Genomic DNA, 9,791 nt, shown 5'->3' with positions numbered 1-9,791 from the left:
ATTACTATTATCATTACTACTGCTATTATCAACATTATTACAAATTATTCAACATTAATTTGGAACATCCTATTCTATTTTCTCTATGAACCTGTTCAGTTTTCTATACTTGTGGATGGTATGTGAATTGTGAACAAACTGTATAATACACAAAGCCTCCTGCTTGTCTGGTTCCCACTTTATCTGCCCACATCTTTCCCTTCGAACACCCCATTCTTCCCTCTGCCTCTGGTTGGGCTGCTAATGGGCAAAGAACCCTTCTCTCCAGATACGAAGGTGTCATATTTCTATGCCATATCCCTTTCCCATCTATTGATCACTGGGCTTCAGATATCACCCTAGAGAAAATGGGAGAGAGAAATAGAGATTTTGATGGGCTTTGTCACTGTCCAGGGAGCACGTGGAGGGTCTATGTCATCATGTCAGACAGAGATAGTCCTTATGACCAGTGTAGAAAACACTCTCTTTCTCTGCCCTCTCTAATCATTAATAATCCTGCATCCATCTGCCTGAGAGAGAGCGAAAAGGAAGGGGGAAGGGAGAGACATTGGTAAGTGATATTTGATAATGGTATTATATTATGACACCTGATTTCTAGCTGTGCACTGTGCATTCTCTTGGCATTGTTCTGTGAGGGGGTGAAGGAGAGAGACAAGGAGGGAAGGAAAGAGGGAGGGAAACGGAGGAAAGAGAAGCTGTCAGGTTAGCTGAAGTCTTTCTGACACACTTGGCTGGGCTGAGGAGATTCCTGGTGGGAACAGCAGGTTCAGGTAATTATAGTCAAGATGGATGAGTGTAGTGCAGGAGGATTCCACCTCTCCTCCTCTGCCAGCCCTGGGACTCCTCCCACAGCTTCCCTCTTCTCTGACCACTCAAAGGTATTTCTTGGGTCAAAGATAATGGCTTCAATGTTGTAAAGACCAAGGTGCGTATTCACAAAGCGAGACGCTGCTCTAGGATCAGTTTTGCCTTAGATCTTTATGAATAAGATTACATGGACAGATGAACTTAGATCAGCAATCTTACTGTAGGAGCGCTGTGTGAATACAGCCCCAGAACAGTAACCAGTTGTAGACAGTGTTAATCACCCATCCCTATGGTAATATTAAACCCTGCTGCTCATTCTATTGTTCTCAGACCTCATTTTAATATGATTATTCCAGCACAGGGTGATCCCGCACCAAGGTACACCAAAGTGCAATGGTATAATAATATTGACTCAATCTGTGTCTGGTTGAGTGTGGGACCCAAACAATTTAGTATTTTATATATTTTTAAACCTTTATTTAACTAGGCAAGTCAGTTAAGAACAAATTCTTATTTACAATGACAGCCTACCCTGGTCAAACCCTCACAATGCTGGGCCAATTGTGTGTCGCTCTATGGGACTCCCAATCATGCCGGTTGTGTTACAGCCTGGAATCAAACCAGGGTCTGTAATGATGCATCTAGCACTGAGATGCAGTGCCTGAGACTGCTGCACCACTCGGGAGCCCTAGTTTCCATAAAACAATTTATTATGCAAATACTTTATTTCAGCAAACTAAATGATCATAATGATAATACCCATATTCCACTGCTGCCCACTATAACTAATATATATATTGTAGCGGTTTCAGGGGTTGTGTGGTGGATGGACGGTATGTGCCTGCAAGGTTTCTGTGTTTTCTGGCTGCCAGTATTCCCTAGAGGCAGGACCATGGACAGCTCAGGGGAAACTGCCAGACTACAGCAAAACAGCCACACCTGTCTCCAGTTGTAATTAGGCTAAAAGTCAGACAGGTGAAACCAATTAGGGCCTCTACTTAACCGCTCCCTGGGTTTGCTTTCTTTGCCTTTCCTTTGGCCTCGGCTGGTGAACGAGGAGGAGGAGGAGGAGGCGGCGGCGGCGGCGGCGGCGGCGGCGGCGGCGGCGGCGGCGGCGGCGGCGGAGGAGGAGGAGGAGGCGGCGGCGGCGGCGGCGGCGGCGGCGGCGGCGGCGGCGGCTGAGCATACGAAGGAGGTTTACCGGAATAACCCCAAAGACCAAGGGTGGAGGCCCTTCCACTGGTGACGACATATTTACTTTGTTTGAGTTTTGTATATCAGGAACACTGCCGGTACCTGCTAGATAAATAAACCATGTTAACCCTTCACGTGGACTGGCGGGGTGCGTTTGTATGTGCAAACCCTGCCTTACCAAGATCATAGTGCCGAAACCGCCACAATATACAGTCTGGAGTATCGCTTTGAGATATAATGTATATTAAACATATTGATATCTCAATGCAGGCTCTGTATACAGTGCATCTGGAAAATATTTAGACCCCTTGACTTTTTCCACATTGTTACGTTACTGCCTTATTCTAAAATGTATTAAATAAACAAAATCCTCATCAATATACACACAACAGGTTTTATTTTTTTTTGCAAATGTATTAAATAAACATACCTTATTTACATAAGTATTCAGACTCTTTGCTATGAGACTTGAAATTGAGCTAGGATGCATCCCGTTTCCATTGATCATCCTTGAGATGCTTCTACAACTTGATTGGAGTCCACCTGTCAAAATTCAATTGGACATGATTTGAAAAGGTACACACCGGTCTATATAACGTCCCACAGTTGACAGTGCATGTCAGAGCAAAAACCAAGTCACGAGGTCGAAGGAATTGTCCGTAGAGCTCAGACAGGATTGTGTCAAGGCACAGATCTGGGGAAGGGTACCAAAAGATTTCTGCAGAATTGAAGGTCCCCAAGAACACCGTGGCCTCCATCATTCTTAAATGGAAGAAGTTTGGAACCACCAAGACTCTTCCTAGAGTTGGCAGCCCTGCCAACCAGGGAGGTGACCAAGAATCTGTTGGTCACTCTGACAGCTCCACATAGGAACTCTGGAAGTGGGAGAACCTTTCAGAAGGACAACAACCCTACGTACACAGCCAATACAATGTGGAGTGGCTTTGGAACAAGTCTCAATGTCCTTGAGTGGCTCAGCCAGAGCCTGGTCTTGAACCCGATCGAACATTTCTAGAGAGACCTGAAAATCGCTGTGCAGCAGCACCATCCAAGTTTGAGTGGTGAGTTTGAGTTTATTCTGCAGAGAATAATGGGAGAAACTCCCCAAATACAGGTGTGCCAAGCTTGTAGCCCCATACCCACGTAGAGTCAAGGCTGTAATCTTTGCCAAAGATGCTTCAACAGAGTACGGAGTAAAGAGTCTGAATACTTACGCAAATGTACATTTAAATGTTTGTAAAAATGTCTAAACTGTTCTTGCTTCGTCATGAGGTATTGTGTGTAGATTGATTATATTATATTTTAAATACATTTTAGAATAAGTCTAACGTAACAACAGAAGAAAAAAAAGTAAATGGGTCTGAATACTTTTCAAATGCCTCTGAATACTTTCCAAATGCCTCTGAATACTTTCCAAATGGGTCTGAATACTTTCCAAATGGGTCTGAATACTTTCCAAATGCATCTGAATACTTTCCAAATGCCTCTGAATACTTTCCAAATGCATCTGAATACTTTCCAAATGCGTCTGAATACTTTCCAAATGGGTCTGAATACTTTCCAAATGCCTCTGAATACTTTCCAAATGCATCTGAATACTTTCCAAATGCGTCTGAATACTTTCCAAATGGGTCTGAATACTTTCCAAATGCCTCTGAATACTTTCCAAATGCCTCTGAATACTTTCCAAATGAATCTGAATACTTTCCAAATGCATCTGAATACTTTCCAAATGCATCTGAATACTTTCCAAATGCATCTGAATACTTTCCAAATGCATCTGAATACTTTCCAAATGCCTCTGAATACTTTCCAAATGCCTCTGAATACTTTCCAAATGCCTCTGAATACTTTTCAAATGCCTCTGAATACTTTCCAAATGCATCTGAATACTTTCCAAATGCGTCTGAATACTTTCCAAATGGGTCTGAATACTTTTCAAATGCCTCTGAATACTTTCCAAATGCCTCTGAATACTTTCCAAATGCATCTGAATACTTTCCAAATGCATCTGAATACTTTCCAAATGCCTCTGAATACTTTCCAAATGCCTCTGAATACTTTCCAAATGCATCTGAATACTTTCCAAATGCGTCTGAATACTTTCCAAATGGGTCTGAATACTTTTCAAATGCCTCTGAATACTTTCCAAATGCACTGTAATTTGAATTTGATTGAAGGGGCAATCTGCAGTTCAAACACAAGAAAGTGGCCAGCCAGCCACGGTCTTAGGTAAACAGCTTAGGGGTGGGACTGGAGAAATGTAACCACTCTCAAATTCATAGACAGGACTAGATGCAATAACTAACCATCCATGAGATCAAAATTATAGCTGTTTTTATTTTATTACAATGTTAAACAATATAGTAAAACAAGCTTATACTTTTGGTTTTGATGGGGTTAAATAGTTGCGCTAAGCCCACGAGGCATTTCTAAGTTATATTCTTCAATAAGCCTCAGGGTGGAGGAGATGGACGGTATGAGGAGCTGAGAGAGAGGGAGAGTACGACACCCGGAACACAACTCCAGCAGCAGCAGCAGGGGGAGAGAAAAGTGAGGGAGACACCCTGAAGGTGAAGGAAGAGAGGTGTACGTCACCTTGGGTGACGAGGGGGCTAAAGATAGGGATGGGGAGATGAGGTTGTATGACGTTTTGAAAAAGTCCAAAGATGGGTGGGTGGGGGGGGGGGGAGTCTCTACTCTGGGGATACATTTAAGCTGAGCTGTGACAACAGCACAGGTACGATAAAATGGTTCAAGAGCAAGACAGCCAGACATGCAGCAAGACTTGCTCTTGAATCCCATTTTTGTTAAATAAATATTTTATAGTACCTGTGCTGTTGTCACCACTCAGCTTAATTGTATCCCCAGAGTAGACTTGCTTGACTGAGGGGGACATGGAAACTGAAAAGAGATTGAAAAAAGGAGAGAGAACAATTAGAGAGGCTTTTGTCTCTTAGTGTAAATAGGAATTCTCACAATATTTGGCTGAAGTGGCCAACTGCAGTCAGGTTAGGTTTATGCTGCCATCTAGCGGCATTTGAGACGTCACACTTGAGAAGTGATATGAAAATTGCTATGGTGGTTAAATTGTTATCTGTGGGATTTCACTTAGTGACGGGGAATCAACTAAGGTACAATTATCTCGTGGACAGACTACGTAAAGCATTTTACCAAATTACATAAGATTTTAGTTCTCGGCTCACCAAGATTACTCAAGAAGTAGCCTAATTAAAAGGCTATTTTGAAGATGCATTGAGGCAAGAGAGGAACATGGAGATACGAGTCATTCCGTAATTGGTTCAAGTCATGTATTGTCCCTCTGCACAAAGAAATCTGTCCAACACTCTAACGTTGATGTATTGTAAGGTTAAGAGTAGCTATGATTCCATTAACTTTTGTAGCGATTTTTTGTTGTTGTTATTGACATTTAGAAAGTTCGCATAGAAAAGAGTTGCGACATTTGCCTGCTAAGGTGCGTTTCCATGTTGATCTCTTGTGTAGATAAAAACAGCTGGACGTAATGACGTCAAAATAAATAGACTGATAAGCGCCACTACACTGTAGGGAGATGAGGAGGAGCAAGCAATGTCTGTTTGCTCCTGGCTCTTATTTGCTAGAAATATTCGTTGTTAATCTGATTTTGAAGGGATAGTTCGAGATTTCTGTCAATTAAGCCCTTTTTCTTCTTACCTTTCTACTCATTCGCTTCTGTTAAATGAATACAGGGGAAACACTGCAGACAACCAGAAATGCAAGGCGAAGTAATTCAGACATTCTTGATAGTCAGGACAATCCTTGTCCTGCAGTACAGTAAGCAACTAGGCGTTTATGGTGCAGACATTCATATGGCCTATTGTTAGCTTCAGTCATGTCATGTGACCTGGCCAACATCCAAATGTGTTTGATAGATCACTGGAAAAGGAATAGGAATAGGAACTTTGAGATTTATTTTAAACTGCAAAACCCTTACGCACCACTGCACTTTGTATACCAGGGTTGGCTGGCCTTCTCTAGTCACTCGTAGGCTCACTGGACGGCTTTTCACAAATGTATATGTATTTGAACACAATAATGGTTGAATTGAAGAAGTTTAAGCTAACTAGCAATCATTGCTTTTGCAACCATTGGACAGACAGTGAAAAATGTGCACTTGCAACAGCTGCATATTGCGGACCCCAGCCTATTGAATACAGGTTTGAGGAACTTCCTCCATTCTAAACTTCTCTATGGTATTGTGCTCCATACTGTCAAAAACTAGTTTAATTTAAGAAGACCACGAGTGGGGTTTTTTATTGCTCAATCGGGCTGATAAAATAAAACATCTGAATGCTTAATGGACACATGCTCAAATTTGCATACCTTTGATAGACTTAAACAGCTGCAAATGATCAAGATATCAAAGTGTCACCAACAAAATGGTAAACAATAGGCCTATAGCAAATGCAGCATATGGCATTCATTTTTCACATGCAAATAGCACGTTTTGGTAGTTATCAAAGCATGCCATTCCATGAGCGCAGCATTTCTTTTTCAACTTGAAGCAATGAGCCCAATCAATCCTCCATGACAACAAAATATACAACAGAGTAGCTAAGCAAATAAGTCCTTAGCTGACTAAACTCCACTCCATGGTAGTCAGCTACTAAGTCCCTAGTTTTTGGGTTATGCTCAGGCAAAACATCTACACTATATTTCAAGTCCTCTTCTTGAAGATCTAGGGGTATTAAATTCACCATAATGACTGGAAATCTGAAGGAATTTGGTTTTTAATATAAAGATATAGCCTAATCATGTTATTATTTGTAGTATAAAGCAATGGGTTAGAAGAAGCCTACATAACCAACCCATATAAAGCATTTATGGCCAGCTATGTAAACTTTTAACATTGATTTATCCTGCAATAGATGTTGTTAAATGGGTAGATTTGTGTCTTCTTCTAATGCCTCTTAAGGGGAAAGTCATCTAAAAGTAATAAAGTTACCAGATTACTGAGTTTGGGTAATCCAAAAGTTACATTACTGATTACAATTTTGGACAGGTAACTAGTAACTGCAACGCATTACTTTTAGAAAGGAACTTACCCAACCTGCCGGTGATTTACCGAAGTTACCGGAATCTTTAGTAATTTAGGTAATTAACAGACAATCTATCGTAAAGTTGGCAATTTATACCTGAATATATATTTTTTCTTCTTATTTAGTATTCATTTATTATATCAGTTTCTATATTTTCCATGTGTTTCTAGTAGATAGACCATATGGTCGGAATGAAAATAGCCTAGTTAATGAAATGATGACATTATTATTTTCTATTAACTCTGCAACTCTTCCAACTATTTACGTTTTCACAACTGCCACCAGTTTGACGCCAAAACGTTGAAAACAAATACATATTGACATAGTAAAATAAATACAAGTTTGTAAAAAAATAAATACATATAAAGGATTTTTCATGCTGAAACTCTCATATTAAACATTGGTATTCACTAAGTTAATGGTTAATATTTAGGATATTGTTTTACACGCTTGTCATTAATTATAATTCTTAAAAAAATCATCTTATTGAATTATTTTATATATTTTGCGTGTGAAAAGCTTTAGGGGTCATCTTATCATCTGATGACTTACTGTAATCATTGATGGAACTGATAGAAGCTGATAGCTTTTCACAGCCATTCAGTGTCATTTATTTTAGGGCACTGGACATTGGGTTATACTGGTTAGTAGTAGTATTATACTGGTTAGTATAACCCAATGTTTAGGGGAGAAATAGAAATGCAGTCCATGAAAGATGTGGTCATGCCCTTAGTCACCTAGATGACAGGAATTGAGTAACTTAAGTGCCTGTAAGCAAGTTGTATGCTTCTCAGTTATTCAGTCTTGATAAATTATTACCCCCAGTCCATTGGCGCACACGCAGCTAATCTTCTTTCAATTACTCATAACTGTCACTAGAGTTCACTACTGTGTTATTTTTCACTAAATAAGTTGTGTCGTTTCTTCCATAAACCAGATGGCACTGTGATCTGAGGTCAAGGTTGAGTGTAGAAATGATCAACCTGGACACATATATCTTTTCTGCTCTCCTTTGTCACTGAAGAAATGCAATTAAACGGTATGGTGGCAATTGCTTCCATGACATGTGTTTGTAATGAATTGATAGATAGCAAGTTATAATATAAAAGTGCTTTTGACTATGTATTGTGCCCACATAATGAATGCTATTCTTTCCATTTCGTTCCAATGAGCTATACCGTGCCTTCGGAAAGTATTCAGAACCCTTGACTTTTTCCACATTTTGTTAAGTTACAACTTTATTCTAAAATTGATAAAATCGTTTTTTTTACTCATCAATCCACACACAATACCCCATAATGATAAAGCAAAAACTTAAATATCACATTTACATAAGAACTCAGACCCTTTACTCAGTACTTTGTTGAAGTACCTTTGGCATCGATTATAGCCTCAAGTCTTCTTCTGTATGACGCTTACAAGCTTGGCACACTTGTATTTGGGGAGTTTCTCCCATTCTTCTCTGCAGATCCTCTCAATCTCTGTCAGGTTGGGTAGGGATCATTTCTGCACAGCTATTTTCAGTTCTCTCCAGAGATGTTCGATCGGGTTCATGTCCGGGCTCTGGCTGGGCCTCTCAATGACATTCAGAGACTTTTCCCGGAGCCACTCCTGCATTGTCTTGGCTGTGTGCTTACGGTTATTGTCCTGTTGGAAGGTAAACCTTCGCCCCAGTCTGAGGTCCTGATCGCTCTGGAGCAGGTTTTCATCAAGGATCTCTCTGTACTTTGCTCTGTTCATCTTTCCCTCGATCCTGACTAGTCTCGCAGTCCCTGCCACTGAAAAACATCCCCACAGCGTGATGCTGCCACCACCATGCTTCACCTTAGGGATAGTGCCAGGTTACCTCTAGACGTGATGCTTGGCGTTCAGGTCAAAGAGTTCAATCTTGGTTTCATCAGACCAGAGAATCATGGTCTGAGTGACTTTAGGTGCCATTTGGCAAACTCCCAGTGGGCCCTTTACAGAGGAGTGGCTTCCGTCTGGCCACTCTACCATAAAGGACTGATTGTTGGAGTGCTGCAGAGATGATTGTCGTTCTGGAAGGTTCTCCCATCTCCACAGAGGAACTTTAGAGCTCTGTCAGAGTGACCATCGGGTTCTTGGTCACCTCCCTGACCAAGGCCCTTCTCCCCCGATTGCTCAGGATGGTCGGGCGGCCAGCTCTAGGAAGAGTCTTGGTGGTTCCAAACTTCTTCCATTTTAGAATGATGGAGGCCACTGTGTTCTTGGGGACCTTCAATGCTGCAGAAACGTTTTGGTATCCTTCCCCAGATCTGTGTCTTGACACAATTTTGTCCCTAAGCTCTACGGACAATTCCTTCGACCTCATGGTTTGGTTTTTGCTCTGACATGCACTGTCAACTGTGGTACCTTATATAGACAGGTGTGTGCCTTTCCAAATCATCAATTTATTTTACCACAGGTGGACTCCAATCAAGTTGTAGAAACATCTCAAGGATGATCAATGGAAACAGGATGCATCTGCATCAATTTCAAGTCTCATAGCAAAGAGTCTGAATACTTAAGTAAATAAGGTATTTCTGTTTTTAACTTTTAATACATTTGCAAAAAAATCAAAAAACCTGTTCACGCATTGTCTTTATTGGATATTGAGTGTAGATTGCTGAGGATTTAAATATACATTTAATCCCTTTTAGAATAAGGCTGGAACGTAACAAAATGTGAAAAAAGTCAAGGGGTCTGAATACT

This window comes from Oncorhynchus clarkii, chromosome 20 (assembly GCF_045791955.1).
Source record: "Oncorhynchus clarkii lewisi isolate Uvic-CL-2024 chromosome 20, UVic_Ocla_1.0, whole genome shotgun sequence".
Lineage (NCBI taxonomy): Eukaryota > Metazoa > Chordata > Actinopteri > Salmoniformes > Salmonidae > Oncorhynchus > Oncorhynchus clarkii.
The sequence above is the reverse complement of the archived record's forward strand: the minus strand, read 5'-3'. Positions refer to the sequence as shown.